This window comes from Pseudophryne corroboree, chromosome 6 (assembly GCF_028390025.1).
Source record: "Pseudophryne corroboree isolate aPseCor3 chromosome 6, aPseCor3.hap2, whole genome shotgun sequence".
In the NCBI taxonomy this organism is placed as follows: domain Eukaryota; kingdom Metazoa; phylum Chordata; class Amphibia; order Anura; family Myobatrachidae; genus Pseudophryne; species Pseudophryne corroboree.
In genome coordinates, this window is record NC_086449.1 from 819,969,062 (window position 1) to 819,991,236 (window position 22,175).

Here is a 22,175-nt window from a genome sequence, read left to right on the forward strand (position 1 = left end):
AGCGTCACACCGGGTAAATGAGAAGGAGAGAGCGGTTGGGAGGAGTGAATGTCATCCGGATCGAGGGGGCAGCACAAGAGGAAATCCTTGAGGAATCCCAATAGATAGTGGAAGTAGGAAGGGAAGACTTGGGGCGCAGGTTTGGCTTCAGGGTTTTAAGGTGTCGCTGCACACGGGGCAGAGTTTACATCCTGGACAGGGGGAAACGAGCAGTCCTATATATACACAATGTATACGTGGGCTGTAATGTAATCTAAGGGTATGAAAAGGGAAGGGCCGGGACACCTAAAACTAGAGTAAGGCTGGGTTCACACTGGCGATATATTGTTCGTTCGTTCGATGGACAAACAATATATCAATAGTGGATCGATGGTTAAACAACGTCATTCACAGACCTATATCGGGTTGGCCATGCAGCACAGCCCATGGCGATAAATCGGTAAGTCTGGCTGTGTGCGCGGCCGACCCGCTGACCATGAGATAGGTGTGGTGGCAGAAGCCATTGGATATGATGTCACAAATGGGGGGGGGCATATTCAAATGACTGAGGGAATATTATACATCCCAACATTTGTGGCAGGACCGCAGCAGCATGAGGAGGTGTGGCCACATGTCACAGGATCGCGCTCCGTGCTTGGACCACCCTCCCTCATTCTGAAGATGGTGCACCTGCTCACTGCTGCACTGCTGTGAGTGGGCCTCATCCCCAACTGCCTGGCCAAACTCAACGGCTCTGTATTACCGAGCTATATAATATATATAAAATTCCTGTACTCTCCACTGTGCTACTCGCCGCTCCTCTGCATGTTAGGATCGACTGACCCATGTACTACTTCCGATCACACGTATCCCTTCTCCACTTCGGCCTTCAAAGTTCTCGTTTGAATATTTGCTACTGTCACCAGGTTGTGCAAATGCTTCTCTAACTGAGCAGGGTGAGGGGGTCATTCCGAGTTGATCGCTAGCTGCCGTTCGCAGTACAGCGATCAGGCTAAAAAGCGATCAGGCAATTCTGCACATGCGTATGCACCGCAATGCGCGGGCGCGTCGTACGGGTACAATGAGCATCGTGGGTTTGCACAAAGTCTAACGAAGATTCCAGTCGCACGGCCGAACGCAGGAAGATTGACATGAATTGGGTGTTTCTGGGTGTCAACTGACCGTTTTCAAGGAGTGCTTAGAAAAATGCAGGCGTGGCTGGGCGAACGCTGGGCGGGTGTGTGACGTCAAAACCTGTCCCTCCGTCGTTAGAATCAACGCACACGAAGAGTAACTACAGGGCTGGTCTTGTTTTGCACAAAATGATTTTGCAGGCGCTCTGCTGCATAGGCGTTCGCACTCCTGCAAAGCGAAAATACACTCCCCAGTGGGCGGCGACAATGCGTTTGCACGGCTGCTAAAAACTGCTAGCGAGCGATCAACTCGGAATGACCCCCAGAGAGTGGGTGACAGATTTGCAGACTTGCTGCTCAGAGACGCGCCCTGGGGATTGGTTATTTCCTCTGCATCGAGCAGGGCCAGTGATACACAAACAGCTGAGATCCCATTGGGACACTGTCCTAAAATTAAAGAGAGGGCCTTTAGCTGCCTGTAGTGGAAGCAGAGGTCCTTCTTTATATTTGTTACAGTAGTGCTGCAGTGGAAATTCAAGATAACATTGAACAACATCCACAATGTCTGTAGCATCTGTGGATATGACGGTAAATGTGTATTTATTAAAAGAGACATTATTAACCCCAGTTGTTCCCCTCGTAACCGTGTGTGTGTCAATGTAGTATAATACGAGATATCTGCCATCATGTTTGAGCTTCTGAATTCTATATTTCCAGTGGCAGCATGTTTCTAATGTATATGTGAGTCAGGCGTGCCTTGCAGTGCGGGAGCTGACAGTAGGGACCCACTGGGGACCGTGCGTGATCTGACGGCCTGTGCACAATCTTGTGTTACACACTGTGTGGGGATTTCTTTGCAGTCCAGTTTTTCCTCTCTGTGATCTGGTTGTTTTTCAACATATCTCTTTTTTTTTTCTTTCCTTCACTCTAGCTGGCAGGATTGACATGAGCGTGAGCCAATCAGAATGAGTGTTGGGGGAGTGGCTTGAAGGCATAGGTGAAGTGTAGCGAAGGAGGGACAACCAGTTAAGGTGGAAAATATAAATTTTATCCAGTTTTTATCATGGATCACGTAGACGGTTCTGAGTCTCTGACTGTTACGCTGCTACGTTATTAATGCTGCCAGATATTACTGGTCCGCGGACGTGTCGGGGTTTGCTTTGTTTTTTAAAGATTTGTTGTTACGGTATTTTGTTGTGTTGTTGTGCCGTATTATAATGTTGTATTGTGTGAGTGTAGCTTTTGTATGCTGTATGTGTGATGAAATGTGCAGTGCTGCCGCTGCTGCTTGTGTCTGGTTGTCGTTCTCTTTTTAAATGACTATTATTTGGAATATAAGACGTGAGACTGATATATACATGCGTTGGTATCGGGGTCCCGGCAGTTGGGATGCCGGCTGTCAAAATACCGACAGCGGAATCCCAAAGTATAAAATACCGACAGGTGAATTTAGCTAGCTAACCCTGATCCCTATCTCCCCGTACCCTAACCCGCCTAACCCTCGCATCCTAAACCTAACCCCCCCCCCCGCAGCCTAACCATCCCCCACAGTGCCTAACCCTAACCCTCCCTCTCCTGCAAGCTAACCCTAACCCTCCCCCGCATCCTAACCCTCCCCCGCAGCCTAAACCAAAATCCCCCCTACCCCGCATCCTAACCCTCCCGTGCAGCCTAAACCAAAATCCCCCCCTCCCCCGCATCCTAACCCTTCCCCGCAGCCTAAACCAAAATCCCCCCCCTCCCCCGCATCCTAACCCTCCCGTGCAGCCTAAACCAAAATCCCCTCCTCCCCCGCATCCTAACCCTTCCCCGCAGCCTAAACCAAAATCCCCCCTCCCCCGCATCCTAACCCTCCCGTGCAGCCTAAACCAAAATCCCCTCCTCCCCCACATCCAGAGCCGGCCCTAACCAATATGATGCCCTAGGCAAGATTTTTGCTGGTGCCCCCTAGCACCGCCGCTAGTTCTGCAGGAGATGCCTGGCATGAGTCAGCTGGCAGCTCTGCTAATGTCAGGCGCCTTTTGTTTATAAAAATGCATCTTATTTGCATTACTATGTGGCTAGGATGCACGAGCAGCTTCTGCTGATTAAAATGATATGCAGCATGCCTATATCCTGTGTGTGACTGCGGCTATATCTGCATATGAAATGCTACATTACAGTGATTTCCAGGACTACACTGCAACGTAGCATTTTGTATGCAAATACAGCCGCAGTCACACACAGAATATAGGCATGCTGCATATCATTTTAATCCGCAGAAGCTGCTGGTGCCCCTAAGCACACCAAATGCCCTAGGCAATTGCCTAGTTTGCCTATGCCTAAGGCCGGCTCTGCCCACATCCTAACCCTTCCCCGCAGCCTAAACCAAAACCAGATTCTACAATTGCGGAGTAGAGGAGGAGCAGGAGATTCTGTGGGATGTTAAACTTCTTAAGTTGCCTTAGGAAGAACCGCCTCTGCTGTGCCTTTCTGAGGGTGGCATTTGCATTTGGTTCCCCACTTGAGGTCTCTGGAGATCGTAGTCCCCAGGAACTTGACAGAGTCCACTAGCGGCACTGCACTATCGGCTATGATTAGTGGGGGTGCTTCAGCTGGATTCTTCCTAAAGTCTACTACCATCTCAACGGTTTTAAGAAAAGGTCGACATGACTTTTCTCTAACGTCCTAGAGGATGCTGGGGACTCCGTAAGGACCATGGGGATAGACGGGCTCCGCAGGAGACATGGGCACTTTAAGAAAGAATTTAGTTCTGGGTGTGCACTGGCTCCTCCCTCTATGCCCCTCCTCCAGACCTCAGTTTGATACTGTGCCCAGTGGAGACTGGGTGCTTTTCAGGAGCTCTCCTGAGCTTGCTGAGAGAAAGTATTTTGTTAGGTTTTTTATTTTCAGGGAGCTCTGCTGGCAACAGACTCCCTGCATCGTGGGACTGAGGGGAGACAAGCAGCCCCACTCTCTGAGTGCTAGGTCCTGCTTCTTAGGCTACTGGACACCATTAGCTCCAGAGGGATTGGTACGCAGGATCTCACCCTAGCAGTCCGTCCCGGAGCCGCGCCGTCGTCCCCCTCGCAGAGCCGGAAGATAGAAGCCGGGTGAGTATGAGAAGAAAAGAAGACTTCAGAGGCGGCAAAAGACTTCATGATCTTCACTGAGGTAACGCACAGCACTGCAGCTGTGCGCCATTGCTCCCACACACCTCACATACTCCGGTCACTGTAAGGGTGCAGGGGAGGCGCCCTGGGCAGCAATTTGGACCTCTTTTTGGCAAAAGTGTAACATATATACAGCTGGGCACTGTATATATGTGTGAGCCCCCGCCAAATTTACAGTTTAAGCGGGACAGAAGCCCGCCGCCGAGGGGGCGGGGCTTCTCCCTCAGCACTCACCAGCGCCATTTTTTTTTCTCCACAGCACCGCTGAGAGGAAGCTCCCCGGACTCTCCCCTGCTTACGGTAGAAGAGGGTTGAAAAAGAGAGGGGGGGCACATAATTCGGCGCAAAAAGTACATACAGCAGCTACTGGGTTAACATTAAGTTACTGTGTTATTCCTGGGTTATATAGCGCTGGGGTGTGTGCTGGCATACTCTCTCTCTGTCTCTCCAAAGGGCCTGGTGGGGGAACTGTCTTCAGAAAGAGCATTCCCTGTGTGTGTGGTGTGTCGGTACGCTGGGTGTCGACATGTCTGAGGAAGAAGGCTATGTTGGGGAGGAGCGGGAGCAAATGAATGTGGTGTCTCCGCCGACACCTGACTGGATGGATATGTGGAAGATTTTAAATGCTAGTGTAAACTCATTGCATAAAAGATTAGACAAGGCAGAAGCCTTGGGACAGTCAGGGTCTCAACCCAGGCCTGATCCTATGTCGCAGGGACCGTCAGGGTCTCATAAGCGTCCACTATCCCAAATTGTTGACACAGATACTGACACGGGGTCGATTACGATGATGCAAAGTTACAACCAAAACTGGCTAAAACCATTCGATATATGATTATAGCAATAAAGGATGTTTTGCACATCACAGAGGAACCCCCTGTCCCTGACACGAGGGTGCATATGTATAAGGGAAAGAAGCCTGAGGTAACCTTTCCCCCCTCACACGAGCTGAACGAGTTATGTGAAAAGGCTTGGGAATCTCCAGATAAAAGACTGCAGATTTCCAAACGGATTCTTATGGCGTATCCTTTCCGACCAACGGATAGGTTACGATGGGAATCCTCCCCTAGGGTGGACAAAGCATTAACACGCTTATCCAAGAAGGTAGCCCTACCGTCCCAGGATACGGCTACCCTCAAAGATGCTGCTGACCGCAAACAAGAGGTTACCCTGAAGTCCATTTTCTCTGACGTCCTAGTGGATGCTGGGAACTCTGTAAGGACCATGGGGAATAGCGGCTCCGCAGGAGACTGGGCACAACTAAGAAAGATTTAGGACTACCTGGTGTGCACTGGCTCCTCCCTCTATGCCCCTCCTCCAGACCTCAGTTAGAATTTTGTGCCCGGCCGAGCTGGATGCACACTAGGGGCTCTCCTGAGCTCTTAGAAAAGAAAGTATAATTAGGTTTTTTATTTTCAGTGAGATCTGCTGGCAACAGACTCACTGCTACGAGGGACTGAGGGGAGAAGAAGCAAACCTACCTGCTTGCAGCTAGCTTGTGCTTCTTAGGCTACTGGACACCATTAGCTCCAGAGGGATCGAACACAGGCCCAGCCTCGGTCGTCCGGTCCCGGAGCCGCGCCGCCATCCCCCTTGCAGAGCCAGAAGCAAGAAGAACGTCCAGGAAATCGGCGGCTGAAGACTCCGGTCTTCATTAAGGTAGCGCACAGCACTGCAGCTGTGCGCCATTGCTCCCCATGCACACCACACACTCCGGTCACTGATGGGTGCAGGGCGCTGGGGGGGGGGGGGGGGCGCCCTGGGCTGCAATAAGAGTACCTTAGCTGGCAAATAAACACATAATATAGTCAGTAAGACTATATATGTGTAAAATCCCCTGCCACAAATATCCTGAAAAAAGCGGGAGAAGTCCGCCGTGAAGGGGGCGGGGCTATCTCCCTCAGCACACTGGCGCCATTTCCTCTCACAGCTCCGCTGGAAGGACGCTCCCAAGGCTCTCCCCTGCAGTTTCCAGGCTCAATAGGGTAAAAAAGAGAGGGGGGGGGGGGCACTAAATTTAGGCGCAAACTGTGTATTATAGCAGCTATAGGGGAAAAATCACTGTGTGTAGTGTAAATCCCTGCATTATATAGCGCTCTGGTGTGTGCTGGCATACTCTCTCTGTCTCCCCAAAGGACTTTGTGGGGTCCTGTCCTCAGTCAGAGTATTCCCTGTGTGTGTGCGGTGTGTCGGTACGGCTGTGTCGACATGTTTGATGAGGAGGCTTATGTGGAGGCGGAGCAGGTGCCGATAAATGTGATGTCACCCCCTGCGGGGTCGACACCTGAATGGATGGACATGTGGAAGGAATTACGCGACAGTGTCAACTCCTTACATAAAAGGTTTGACGACATAACAGATGTGGGACAGCCGGCTTCACCGTGCCTGCCCAGGCGTCTCAAAAGCCATCAGGGGCTCTAAAACGCCCACTACCTCAGATGGCAGACACAGATGTCGACACGGATACTGACTCCAGTGTCGACGACAATGAGACTAGTGTACATTCCAATAGAGCCACTCGTTATATGATTACGGCAATGAAAAATGTGTTGCACATTTCTGATATTACCCCAGGTACCACAAAAAAGGGTATTATGTTTGGGGAGAAAAAGCTACCAGTGGTTTTTCCCCCATCTGATGAATTAAATGAAGTGTGTGAAGAAGCGTGGGCTTCCCCCGATAAGAAACTGGTAATTTCTAAAAAGTTACTACTGGCGTACCCTTTCCCGCCAGAGGACAGGTCATGTTGGGAGACATCCCCTAGGGTGGATAAAGCGCTCACACGTCTGTCAAAAAAGGTGGCACTACCGTCTCCGGACACGGCCGCCCTAAAGGAGCCTGCGGATAGAAAGCAGGAGGCTATCCTGAAGTCTGTATATACACACTCAGGAATTATACTGAGACTGGCTATTGCTTCAGCATGGATGTGCAGTGCTGCAGCTGCGTGGTCAGATTCCCTGTCGGAAAACATTGATACCCTAGACAGGGACACTATATTGCTAACCGTAGAGCATATTAAAGACGCTGTCTTATACATGAGAGATGCACAGAGGGATATTTGCCGGCTGGCATCTAAAATAAACGCAATGTCCATTTCTGCCAGGAGAGGATTGTGGACTCGGCAGTGGACAGGAGATGCAGATTCTAAAAGGCACATGGAAGTTTTCCCTTACAAGGGTGAGGAGTTGTTTGGGGATGGTCTCTCGGACCTCGTTTCCACGGCGACAGCTGGGAAGTCAGCATTTTTACCCCATGTTCCCTCACAGCCAAAGAAAGCACCGTATTATCAGGTACAGTCCTTTCGGCCCCAGAAAGGCAAGCGGGTTAGAGGCGCGTCCTTTCTGCCCAGAGGTAGAGGGAAAAAGCTGCAACATACAGCCAGTTTCCAGGAACAAAAGTCCTCCCCCGCTTCCTCTAAGTCCACCGCATGACGCTGGGGCTCCACAGGCGGAGCCAGGTACGGTGGGGGCCCGTCTCAAGAACTTCAGCGACCAGTGGGCTCGCTCACGGGTGGATCCCTGGATTCTACAAGTAGTATCTCAGGGGTACAAGCTGGAATTCGAGACGTCTCCCCCTCGCCGTTTCCTCAAATCTGCCTTGCCGACAGCTCCCCCGGACAGGGAGGCAGTGCTGGAGGCGATTCACAAGCTATATTCTCAGCAGGTGATAATCAAGGTACCCCTCCTTCAACAAGGACGGGGTTACTATTCCACAATGTTTGTGGTACCGAAACCGGACGGTTTGGTGAGACCCATTTTAAATGTAAAATCCTTGAACACTTATATAAGAAGGTTCAAGTTCAAGATGGAATCGCTCAGGGCGGTGATTGCAAGCCTGGACGAGGGGGATTACCTGGTATCACTGGACATCAAGGATGCTTACCTGCATGTCCCCATTTACCCTCCTCACCAGGAGTACCTCAGATTTGTGGTACAGGACTGTCATTACCAATTCCAGACGTTGCCGTTTGGTCTGTCCACGGCACCGAGGGTATTTACCCAGGTAATGGCCGAAATGATGATACTCCTTCGGAAAAAGGGAGTTTTAATTATCCCGTACTTGGACGATCCCCTTATAAAGGCGAGGTCCAGGGAACAGTTGTTGATCGGAGTAGCACTAGCTCGGGAAGTGCTACAACAGCACGGCTGGATCCTGAATATTCCAAAGTCGCAGCTGGTTCCTACAACGCGTCTGCTGTTCCTGGGGATGGTTCTGGACACAGAACAGAAAAAGGTGTTTCTCCCGGAGGAGAAGGCCAAGGAGTTGTCATCTCTAGTCAGAGACCTCCTAAAACCAAAACAGGTGTCGGTGCACCACTGCACGCGAGTCCTGGGAAAGATGGTGGCTTCTTACGAAGCGATTCCATTCGGAAGGTTCCATGCAAGGATCTTTCAGTGGGATCTGTTGGACAAGTGGTCCGGATCGCATCTTCAGATGCATCGGCTGATAACCCTGTCTCCAAGGACCAGGGTGTCGCTGTTGTGGTGGCTGCAGAGTGCTCATCTTCTAGAGGGCCGCAGATTCGGCATACAGGACTGGGTCCTGGTGACCACGGATGCCAGCCTTCGAGGTTGGGGGGCAGTCACACAGGGAAGAAACTTCCAAGGACTATGGACAAGTCAGGAGACTTCCCTACACATAAATATTCTGGAACTAAGGGCCATTTACAATGCCCTAAGTCAGGCAAGACCCCTGCTTCAACACCAGCCGGTGCTGATCCAGTCAGACAACATCACGGCGGTCGCCCATGTAAACCGTCAGGGCGGCACAAGAAGCAGGATGACGATGGCAGAAGCCACAAGGATTCTCCGATGGGCGGAAAATCATGTGTTAGCACTGTCAGCAGTGTTCATTCCGGGAGTGGACAACTGGGAAGCAGACTTCCTCAGCAGGCACGACCTCTACCCGGGAGAGTGGGGACTTCATCCAGAAGTCTTCCAAATGGTTGTACACCGGTGGGAAAGGCCACAGGTGGACATGATGGCGTCCCGCCTCAACAAAAAGCTAAAAAGATATTGCGCCAGGTCAAGGGACCCTCAGGCGATAGCTGTGGACGCTCTAGTGACACCGTGGGTGTACCAGTCGGTTTATGTGTTCCCTTCTCTGCCTCTCATACCCAAGGTACTGAGAATAATAAGAAGGAGAGGAGTAAGAACTATACTTGTGGTTCCGGATTGGCCAAGAAGAGCTTGGTACCCAGAACTTCAAGAAATGATCTCAGAGGACCCATGGCCTCTGCCGCTCAGACAGGACCTGCTGCAGCAGGGACCCTGTCTGTTCCAAGACTTACCGCGACTGCGTTTGACGGCATGGCGGTTGAACGCCGGATCCTGAAGGAAAAGGGCATTCCGGAGGAAGTCATCCCTACGCTGATTAAAGCTAGGAAGGAAGTGACCGCAAACCATTATCACCGCATATGGCGAAAATATGTTGCGTGGTGTGAGGCCAGAAGGGCCCCAACGGAGGAATTTCAGCTGGGTCGATTTCTGCACTTCCTACAGTCAGGGGTGACTATGGGCCTCAAATTAGGTTCCATTAAGGTCCAGATTTCGGCTCTGTCAATTTTCTTCCAAAAAGAACTGGCTTCACTGCCTGAAGTTCAGACGTTTGTTAAAGGAGTGCTGCATATTCAGCCCCCTTTTGTGCCTCCAGTGGCACCTTGGGATCTCAACGTGGTGTTGGATTTCCTTAAGTCACATTGGTTTGAGCCACTTAAAACCGTGGAACTAAAATATCTCACGTGGAAAGTGGTCATGCTGTTGGCCTTGGCTTCGGCCAGGCGTGTGTCAGAATTGGAGGCTTTGTCATGTAAAAGCCCTTATCTGATTTTCCATATGGATAGGGCGGAATTGAGGACTCGTCCCCAATTTCTTCCTAAGGTGGTATCAGCTTTTCATTTGAACCAACCTATTGTGGTGCCTGCGGCTACTAAGGACTTGGAGGATTCCAAGTTGTTGGACGTAGTCAGGGCCCTGAAAATCTATGTTTCCAGGACGGCTGGAGTCAGGAAAACTGACTCGCTATTTATCCTGTATGCGCCAACAAGCTGGGTGCTCCTGCTTCAAAGCAGTCTATTGCTCGCTGGATCTGTAGTACGATTCAACTTGCGCATTCTGCGGCTGGACTGCCGCATCCTAAATCTGTAAAAGCCCATTCCACGAGGAAAGTGGGCTCTTCTTGGGCGGCTGCCCGAGGGGTCTCGGCTTTACAACTTTACCGAGCGGCTACTTGGTCAGGTTCAAACACGTTTGCCAAATTTTACAAGTTTGATACCCTGGCTAAGGAGGACCTTGAGTTTGCTTATTCGGTGCTGCAGAGTCATCCGCACTCTCCCGCCCGTTTGGGAGCTTTGGTACAATCCCCATGGTTCTTACGGAGTTCCCAGCATCCACTAGGACGTCAGAGAAAATAAGAATTTACTCACCGGTAATTCTATTTCTCGTAGTCCGTAGTGGATGCTGGGCGCCCATCCCAAGTGCGGATTGTCTGCAATACTTGTATATAGTTATTGCCTAACTAAAGGGTTATTGTTTGGAGCCATCTGTTAAGAGGCTCAGTTGTTATTCATACTGTTAACTGGGTATAGTATCACGAGTTGTACGGTGTGATTGGTGTGGCTGGTATGAGTCTTACCCGGGATTCAAAATCCTTTCCTTATTGTGTCAGCTCTTCCGGGCACAGTTTCCTAACTGAGGTCTGGAGGAGGGGCATAGAGGGAGGAGCCAGTGCACACCAGGTAGTTCTAAATCTTTCTTAGTTGTGCCCAGTCTCCTGCGGAGCCGCTATTCCCCATGGTCCTTACGGAGTTCCCAGCATCCACTACGGACTACGAGAACTAGAATTACCGGTGAGTAAATTCTTATTTATACACATTCAGGTACCTTACTAAGACCGGCAATTGCGTCGGCCTGGGTGTGTAGTGCTGAAGCGCCATGGACGGATACCTTATCTGAGGAGATTGATACCCTAGATAAGGATACTATTTTATTGACCCTGGGGCATATTAAAGATGCTGTCCTATATATGAGAGATGCTCAAAGAGACAGTCTACTGGGTTCTAGAATAAACGCTATGTCGATTTCTGCCAGAAGAGTCCTATGGACACGGCAATGGACAGGAGATGCCGACTCAAAAAGGCATATGGAGGTTTTACCTGACAGGGGTGAGGAATTGTTCGGGGAAGGTCTCTCGGACCTAGTCTCCACAGCTACAGCTGGAAAATCAAAATTTTTGCCTTATATTACCTCACAGCCTAAGAGAGCACCGCATTATCAAATGCAGTCCTTTCGTTCACAAAGAAACAAGAAAGTGCGAGGTGCGTCCTTTCTTGCCAGAGGTAGGGGCAGAGGAAAGAAGCTGCACAACACAGCTAGTTCCCAGGAACAGACGTCCTCCCCGGCCTCTACAAAATCCACCGCATGACGCTGGGGCTCCACTGGCGGAGTCCTGCCCAGTGGGGGCACGTCTTCGGATTTTCAGCCACATATGGGTTCACTCCCAGGTGGATCCCTGGGCAATAGAAATTGTTTCTCAGGGTTACAAGCTGGAATTCGAAGAGATGCCTCCTCGCCGATTTTTCAAATCGGCCCTACCAGCTTCTCCCCAAGAGAGGGAGATAGTGTTAAATGCAATACAAAAATTGTATCTTCAACAGGTGGTGGTCAAGGTTCCCCTCCTTCAACAAGGAAAGGGTTATTACTCGACCATGTTTGTAGTCCCGAAACCGGACGGTTCGGTCAGACCCATATTAAATTTAAAATCCCTGAACCCATACTTGAAAAGGTTCAAGTTCAAGATGGAATCGCTAAGAGCGGTCATCGCAAGCCTGGAAGGGGGGGATTTTATGGTGTCCCTGGACATAAAGGATGCATACCTTCATGTCCCCATTTATCCACCTCATCAGGCGTACCTCAGATTTGCAGTACAGGATTGTCATTACCAATTTCAGACGTTGCCGTTTGGTCTCTCCACGGCCCCGAGAATTTTCACCAAGGTAATGGCGGAAATGATGGTGCTCCTGCGGAAGCAAGATGTCACAATTATCCCGTGCTTGGACGATCTCCTTATAAAAGCGAGAGCAAGAGAGCAGTTGCTGAACAGCGTATCACTTTCACTGGAAGTGCTACAGCAGCACGGCTGGATTCTCAATATACCAAAGTCGCAGTTGGTTCCTACGACTCGTCTGCCTTTCTTGGGCATGATTCTGGACACTGACCAGAAGAGGGTTTATCTCCCGATAGAAAAAGCCCAGGAACTCATGACTCTGGTCAGGAACCTATTGAAACCAAAACAGGTGTCTGTGCATCACTGCACTCGAGTCCTGGGAAAGATGGTGGCATCATACGAGGCCATTCCCTTCGGCAGGTTCCATGCGAGGACTTTCCAATGGGACCTACTGGCCAAGTGGTCCGGGGTCACATCTACAGATGCATCGTTTGATCTCCCTGTCCCCCAGGGCCAGGGTGTCACTCCTGTGGTGGCTGCAGAGTGCTCACCTTCTCGAGGGCAGCAGATTCGGCATTCAGGACTGGATCCTGGTGACCACGGACGCAAGCCTCCGAGGTTGGGGAGCAGTCACACAGGGAAGAAGTTTCCAAGGTCTTTGGTCAAGTCAAGAGACTTGTCTTCACATCAACATCCTGGAGCTAAGGGCCATATACAACGCCCTGCGTCAAGCGGAGACCTTACTTCGCGACCAACCGGTTCTGATCCAGTCAGACAACATCACCGCAGTGGCTCATGTAAACTGCCAAGGCGGCACAAGGAGCAGAGTGGCGATGGCGGAAACCACCAGAATTCTTTGCTGGGCGGAGAATCATGTAAGCGCACTGTCAGCAGTGTTCATTCCGGGAGTGGACAACTGGGAAGCAGACTTCCTCAGCAGACATGACCTACACCCGGGAGAGTGGGGACTTCATCAGGAAGTCTTCACACAGATTACAAGTCGGTGGGGACGGCCACAGGTGGACATGATGGCGTCCCGACTCAACAAAAAGCTACAGCGGTATTGCGCCAGGTTAAGAGATCCTCAGGCTAGTTGTAGACGCCCTAGTGACACCGTGGGTGTTCCAGTCAGTCTATGTATTTCCTTCTCTTCCTCTCATACCCAAGGTGTTGATGATGATAAGAAGAAAAGGAGTGAGAACAATCCTCATTGTTCCAGATTGGCCACGAAGGACCTGGTATCCAGATCTGCAGGAAATGCTCACAGAAGATCCGTGGCCTCTTCCTCTAAGACAGGACCTGTTGCAGCAGGGGCCCTGTCTGTTCCAAGACTTACCGCGGCTGCGTTTGACGGCATGGCGGTTGAACGCCGGATCCTAGCAGATAAAGGCATTCCAGTTGAGGTTATCCCTACGCTGATAAAGGCTAGGAAGGACGTAATGTCAAAACATTATCACCGTATATGGCGAAAATATGTTTCTTGGTGTGAGGCCAGGAATGCTCCTACGGAAGAATTCCACCTGGGCCGTTTCCTTCACTTCCTACAAACTGGGGTGAATTTGGGCCTAAAATTAGGCTCCATTAAGGTCCAGATTTCGGCCCTATCCATTTTCTTTCAAAAAGAATTGGCTTCTCTCCCAGAAGTTCAGACTTTTGTGAAGGGAGTACGGCATATTCAGCCTCCTTTTGTACCTCCAGTGGCGCCTTGGGACCTTAACGTGGTGTTAAGTTTCCTAAAGTCACACTGGTTTGAAGTTTGAACCACTTAAAACGGTGGAGTTGCAATATCTCACGTGGACGGTGGTCATGGTATTAGCCTTGGCTTCGGCTAGGCGAGTGTCAGAATTGGCGGCTTTGTCACATAAAAGGCCCTATCTGGTTTTCCATATGGATAGAGCGGAATTGCGGACCCGTCCTCAATTTCTGCCAAAAGTGGTATCATCTTTTCATATGAACCAACCTATTGTGGTGTCTGTGGCTACACGTGACTTGGAGGATTCCGAGTTACTTGATGTAGTCAGGGCTTTGAAAATTTACGTGGCCAGAACGGCTAGAGTCAGGAAAACTGAAGCGCTGTTTGTCCTGTATGCATCCAACAAGATTGGTGCCCCTGCTTCAAAGCACACTATTGCTCGCTGGATTTGTAACACAATTCAGCAAGCGTATTCTACGGCTGGATTGCCGTTACCAAAATCGGTTAAGGCCCATTCCACTAGGAAGGTGGGCTCTTCTTGGGCGGCTGCCCAAGGGGTCTCGGCACTACAGCTGTGTCGAGCTGCTACTTGGTCGGGGTTCAAACACCTTTGCAAAATTCTATAAGTTTGATACCCTGGCTGAGGAGGACCTCATGTTTGCTCAATCGGTGCTGCAGAGTCATCCGCACTCTCCCGCCCGTTTGGGAGCTTTGGTATAATCCCCATGGTCCTTACGGAGTCCCCAGCATCCTCTAGGACGTTAGAGAAAATAAGGTTTTAAACCTACCGGTAAATCTTTTTCTCGTAGTCCGTAGAGGTTGCTGGGCGCCCGTCCCAAGTGCGGACTACTTCTGCAATACTTGTATATAGTTATTGCTTCAATAAGGGTTATGTTATAGTTGCATCGGTCCTGTACTGATGCTATGTTGTTGTTCATACTATTAACTGGGTAGTTTATCACAAGTTATACGGTGTGATTGGTGTGGCTGGTATGAATCTTGCCCTGGATTAACAAAATCCTTTCCTCGTACTGTCCGTCTCCTCTGGGCACAGTTTCTCTAACTGAGGTCTGGAGGAGGGGCATAGAGGGAGGAGCCAGTGCACACCCAGAACTAAATTCTTTCTTAAAGTGCCCATGTCTCCTGCGGAGCCCGTCTATCCCCATGGTCTTTACGGAGTCCCCAGCATCCTCTACGGACTACGAGAAAAAGATTTACCGGTAGGTTTAAAATCGTATTTATTTTTTTTTAAATACATTTTTAACTTTTTCATACTTTACCATCCACGTGGACTATGATTGGGAACGGTAACCAGGCCCGCAGTTCGCTCGCCATGCAAGGGGACGCGGTACACTAATTGGGGTTCCTGGTCATGTTACGGAAAAAATGACACCGAAAACAGTTAACAAATCCATGTCGACCTTTTCATGTGTCGACTATTAGTCCATGTCTGTGTCGACCAATAGTGGTCGACCTACTGAATGTTGACCTTAACATGGTCGACCATTCATACCAGAACCTGATAAGAGCCTGTCCCGGCGAACAGGAAGACGTCAAGTAAAGAGATCCTCCCTGCAGCCACATTAGCCTCATGACATTAGCCCATGCAGGGAAGATCTGCAAAGCTTCACTATGAGAATCTTGTTAAATACCGTCCCCATAGAAATCTATGAGGGTGTCTGGGGCTGGCGGGCGGAAGTCACTCCGAGTTCTCCTGCTTTCCTAAATGGTTCATTTTTGGGATACCTAATGCTTTAACATGTGGAAAGGAAACAGCAGTTATTGTAAGGGCAGAATTGAATAATAACTAGGGACCAGCAGCGAGTTCCACTCTGCTGCGCTTTCTACAGCCGCGACTGACCCAGGCCCAGAGATGACGCTGCAGACTGTGATTTGGTCCAATCTATCAAGCTGTGAAAACAAGGATACACCACTTAGTGCCTGGCAGGGATGTGAGCCATCTTGTCCAAATAGGGCAGCGAGCTGTAGGCGGTGTGGGCGCAGCCTCAGAGTGACAGGAGCCTCTCACACACAGTGACTGTGCGGCGTAAGTCTGCGTCCGCTCTTCCAGGTCCAGCTCTGTTGCAGGCAGTTACGGGACATGGCAGCAGCTCTACTGGGCAGGATTGCCGTGCCCTGCGCCAGACCTTATGGTGGGGTGTGATGGCCGCATGGTGCCTGCTGCGCGGTGTTCCGGTCTGGATACTGGGGAGTGCAGCGCAGGTGACTCTCTCCCCGGGGTACGAGTGGATTGGTGAGGGGGTACAGGGCTTTGGGATAGGGTGGAGGAGCTGGGAATGCAGCATGGAGTCATTGTGGAGAGACAGACTGTGGGGTGTGTGGGGAAGGAAGGAGTTATATACAAATTTGTGTGTGCGTGTGTGCGTGCGTGTGTGTATAAATAAATATTTATTTTTTTATTAACAATTTCTTGTATTGTGCAGCAAATTCCATTACGCTTTATTTATATATATATATATTATACAGATGGGTCCATGTTTATCTTGACCTTTAATACTATTAACTGAGACTGGGCAATTGGACTTAATCCCCTGCTGTAATGACTTTGGGGGTCATTCCGAGTTGATCGCTAGCTGCTTTTTGTTCGCTGTGCAGCGATGAGGCACAAAAACGGCACTTCTGTGCATGCGGCGCAATGCGCACGCGCGTCGTACTATTACAACGGCTGATGTAGTTTCACACAAGGTCTAGCAAAGCTTTTCAGTCGCACTGCTGGCCGCAGAGTGATTGACATGAGGTGGGCGTTTCTGGGTGTCAACTGACCGTTTTCAGGGAGTATTCAAAAGAACGCAGGCGTGCCAGGAAAAACTCAGGTGTGGCTGGGCGAACGCAGGGCGTGTTTGTGACTTCAAAACAGGAACTGAACAGTCTGAAGTCATCACAAGCGCTGAGTAGGTTTTGAGCTACTCTAAAACTGCACAAAAAACCTTTGTAGCCGCTCTGCGAACCTTTCGTTCGCACTTCTGCTAAGCTAAAATACACTCCCGGTGAGCGGCGGTATAGCGTTTGCACGGCTGCTAAAAACAGCTAGCGAGCGAACAACTTGGAATGACCCCCTTTATCCCCTGCTGTATTGTTCTCTGTATTGTATTGCAGCTGAGATGAAGGGTTTATGTTAATAAACCATGTTGTGCCTAGACGCAGCAAACTAGCCAAGATAACCGTGGACCCATTCTGTATATATCTGAGGGGACCCCCGAGATATCACTGTACCGGGCCCCAAGGTCTCTGTTGCCGCCCCTTGCCAGCAAGAGAGTTTTGTTAAATTGCTCTGATAAATCGGAGCTAAACAAAGCGTTATAGATTGTTATTTATCAGAGAAAAACAGTGATCAGTAATAGATGTGCACCTTAATAAGATAACTAAAAGCCATCGGTAATTATTACACTAAACCCAATCCTCCTTTCAGCTGCATCGTTTTGCCATTTCTGTGTACTTGGAAAGCTGTTGCTCTCTACCTGTTGCAGTATTTTTGTCAAAGCCCAGCACACGTTCTGAATCACACGCAGTATGGGTAAACAGCAGCCTCTTGGTACATCCAGTTTACCATACTGTATTACTTCTGTCAGTCTGTATAAAGTCCCCATTTATCATGTCAATAAAATATATGATTTTTATGTGGAGTTTTCAACTTCATGTTTTTGTGGGGGGAAAAGTGGGGACACTGACAAGACCCTTTTAAAGGCACAGAGGTTTATTTTTGTACTTTAAACGTAAGCCCCCGTGGCATGTCTAAGCCGGACTTAAAGAGTTAAAGTCTTACTCCACTTCCAACAAGAAGCGCACTGTTCTGGACCGGCAGACAAAAATCTATTTACATCTTGCGTCCGATAGCACCTGTTTCCCTGGAAGCAAAAAGTTCTCCCCTCTATCCCCCAACACGGACACAAGGCTCCTTAGTATAGAAATGTGATACAAAACGTTTTCCTCCCCCCCCCCCCTCCCCTCCCAGCTCTGCCCTGGAGACCACGCCAAGCGCCTGCTTTCACAAACCCCTCCCCTTTTCTTAAACAATCTTTTTAATATTTTTTTTTTAAAGACTCTTTGTGGCGCAGAATGTATTATTATATGTATCATTATAACACAGGCTGTTGGGTTTTGTGCTACTGGAGTCAATTTGTAGCAGAGATTTTATTTTGTTTGGGGGCCGGTGTACGATCAGCTGTGAAGACAAAGCGATTGGATGGCAAACTTCGCCTCCATGTTGTTTCTCAGCCGCGTATGTACAGAACAGGGCACCGTATGGTCTATAGAGAGATACGCTTTGCTGGTCAGATGCTTTTTACAAAAATAAAAAGTTTATGCAAAAAGATTTCAGGAGGAAGGGGGGCTAGCTACACCCTTGCACTGAGTATGTGTTTAAGGCAGGGGTGAGGAACTTTTGGCCCTCCAGCTATTGTTGAACCACACATACCAGCATGCCCTGCTAGAGTTTTCCTATTTGATCATGCTAAAACTTTTGCAGGGCATGCTGGGATGTGTAGTTCAAGAACAGCTGGAGGGCCACAGGTTCCCCACCCCTGGTTTAAGGCAATGGGGGTCATTCCGAGTTGATCGCTCGCTAGCAGTTTTTAGCAGCCGTGTAAACGCTATACCGCCGCCCACTGGGAGTGTATCTTAGCTTAGCAGAAGTGCGAACGAAAGGATCGCAGAGCGGCTACAAAATAATTTTGTGCAGTTTCAGAGTAGCTCCAGATCTACTCAGTGCTTGCGATCACTTCAGACTATTCAGTTCCTGTTTTGACGTCACAAACACGCCCTGCGTTCGCCCAGCCCCACCTGAGTTTTTCCTGGCACGCCTGCGTTTTTCCAAACACTCCCTGAAAACGGTCAGTTGACACCCAGAAACGCCCTCTTCATGTCAATCACTCTGCAGCCAGCAGTGCGACTAAAAAGCTTCGCTAGACCCTGTGTGAAACTACATCGTTCGTTGTAATAGTACGTCGCGCGTGCGCATTGCGCCGCATGCGCAGAAGTGACAATTTTTTGCCTGATCGCTGTGCAGCGAATGAAAGCAACTAGCGATCAACTCGGAATGACCCCCAATGAGTCTTTCAGCATAGACATAAGTACATTTAACCATTTAACTGTTAAATGCACTTACTACGTTGTAGCCCCCCCCCCCCTTATTCATCCAAGCGGAGCTAGTGAACAGGCTAACAAAGCCCTATGGCCGTCTCTCATAAAAGGTCTATATAATTGCCATCCAAGTTGCGTTGCCCACCGACTCTTCCGCATGAAGGGCTGGCCGCTGTAATATCCATACGGAAACTTTTATGTGATAAATAGGGGCTGAAAACAAAGCTGATTTTGGTGTGAAAACGGTACGCCGTGAAAATCCCACAATCTGGTAATAATCGGTCACTCAGTGTAACAGCTGAGCCGTCGCTGCGTCGTGATCGCCGTCAGAGATAGGCGCATCGTCATCGTCGGTTTCCGGTCTCTAGGTCGACAAGACTTAGGACGACAGTGTCTAGGTCGACCACTATTGGTCGACAGTAACTAGGTCGACAGGGTTTCTAGGTCGACAGGTCAAAAGGTCGACATGAGTTTAAAAAATAATATATTTTTTTTTACTTTTTCATACCTTACGATCCACGTGGACTCCAATTGGGAACGGTAACCTGTGCAGAGCGCAGCGGTAGCAGAGCGAGACACCTTGCCCGAAGCATGCCGATCGAAGCGAGGGGACACGGTGCACTAATTGGGGTTCCCGGTCACTGGACGGTGAAAACGACACCAAAAAAGAGAAAAAAAACTCATGTCGACCCTTTGACCTGGCGACCTAGAGACCCTGTCGACCTAGTTACTGTCGACCAATAGTGGTCGACTTAGACACTGCCGACCTTGAATACCACACCCGTCATCGTGGCGGGCCTGTTCATCATTAATTTATAGATGCGGAAATCGTACTTTCTGTGTCTTTTAGACAAATTGCAGTAATGGCCCAATTCATTCACTACCGGAGCGGAACACTAGGCTATGGGGGGAGCTACATCATGGTGTCCCCCGTCATAGTGACAAGCAGCCTCAGGCTGGACGGCATGGTGTTGTCTTCCCTAAGTAATGCAGCAAAATGTGTTCCGCCAGGGTGAAGCCAGCCCCGTGCTGGTAGCTCTAGTACTACCCACACCCGTGTACCTACCTGTGTCGGGGCGTACGTGATGTATGGTTACATGCATGGGACAGCAGGATTATGCGATGACATCTGTGGCCCTGATACATTAATGACATCACTGCGCTCTCACCTTCCCAGCTTACGCTTTCACAAGAAGGCCGAATAAGCGGTAAATGAAACTACTTTCAGAAATGTGCTTTAGGGGCCTATAATGCATTAAATATTTGCAGCATATCCCCCCCAAAAATGGGGGTTTTCAGAGGATAGACGTAACTATTATCACCCAAATGTATGACGGAGATGTCTTCTGCGATCCCTCCATTTCCGACAGCGGCCGCAGCCCTCATGGGTTTCTAATACGGGATGCAATGCTGTCAGACTTACCTTTGCATTCCAGAGCTTGGCCCCCACAGCTAACACCATCTGAAGATGGCATTGTACTACTGTAGCCTCTGGGCCTTCAGAGGACACGCCCAAATGTAAATCTCTCTGCACATTTTAAATCTGTGCCCCCCCCCACCCCCCCTTCCTTCCCCGCATTGCATCATGGTTTCGCCCAGGTGTAGAGTTACTTGCACCGGTTTGCTTTAGTCTCAATCAGGGTTGTAACTAGGGGTGTCGCTTTGGGTATCGCTGCTGCAGTGCCACCCAGGACACCCGAACATGCCCCCTACAGTCTGTGAGGCTGCTCGCATCGTTTTGAGGACACTCCAGGCAGTTCCCATTGCAGGCAGCCCCGCCCCGCCCCGCCCCCTCAGCGTGACATCATTCTTACCTGTCTACTCTCCTGGATCCTGTTGGAGACGCACGATTTTTTGGATAGTCCCCCCGCCCCCGCACGCCCAGAAGAGTGGGCACCCCTCCCGCATACCACCCACTGTTTAGTGAAGTGGGCAGGATGGGGAAAATAATAACGGGTATCTACGAAACACAGAGGAGGGGGCGAGGCTTAATGATGCAATTCTATGGTAATGGCACACTTTAGCCCCACCCCCTATTCAAATATGTGTAAATCGTTGTATTTTACCACGAGAGGGCGTGACTAGTCCGGCCCTACCCACATCTCCACCTACCTGCATCTCCTCTCGAGGAAACTTTAAATGTAGGTAAGTGTGCGTCATGATGTCATGCAACTTAGGGGGCGGGACCAGCACAGGGCCGTGCGGAGCCCTGTTACATCACTGCTCCCAATTCAGAATTGGCCCCTGTGGCTCTATACCAGTTACACATGGGTTGGGCAGTGGTAAGACTAGCAAATGAGGTGCAATCCCAAATCGTAAAATTACCTAAATGGGTCCCCATTGTGGCAAAATAGGGGAAACTTACAGTTGTGTCTTACCATACCTACCAACCATCCCGATATGTGCGCATTGTCCGGTCGTCTCACCCGTGGGCCGCAGCGTCCCTCAGTGAAAGGGTGGGCTGATGTGTGTGTGTTGGGGGGGCGGGAGTCTGTGCTAACCCGTGAGGTCACAACCCCTCGAGAGGCTCCCAAAAATTAGGTGGCAAGTCTCCAAGAATTGGCTGCCACCCGTCCGCAGCTTACAACTTACTAAGCAAAAGTGTGCGGTGGGCAGTCATGGTGACGCACTGAATTGTATAATCAGGGCCCCACCCCCACTTAGCAATGTTGGCAATCGCATCATCACGACCACCGGTGGGTCCACTTTCCTGAGACCCCCCCATCCCCCTGTTCTAAGCCAGCCAGATACTCAGTAAATATGTCTTATGCACACAAGTGATGTATATAAAGTTACCTCTCTGTTTATCTATTTTATATATTTGTGGGGAATGATGAGGACACTGTCAGAACCCAGGATAGATTACAATCCTCTGTAAAAATGAGGTGTGTTTCTTTAACATAAATCTCTAGTTAATTGCCCTTATGTTAGTTTTTCCCTTAGTGTTTGGATTTGTGTTCCTATTAATGATTTACAGGTTGCTTAGTGACATGCAGCTACCGTGACAACCACTGTTACATGACACATGATGCAATGAGTAGAGAGGCTTTGGTCCTCCCCCTTTAAGCATGCTCGCCCTCCCCTTCTTCTTCCCCTGCTATCATATGCCCACCAAGGAGCTCCAAGACTTGGAACACCCCCTACCCCCCTTACAAGCATTGGCCGCCCTCCCCT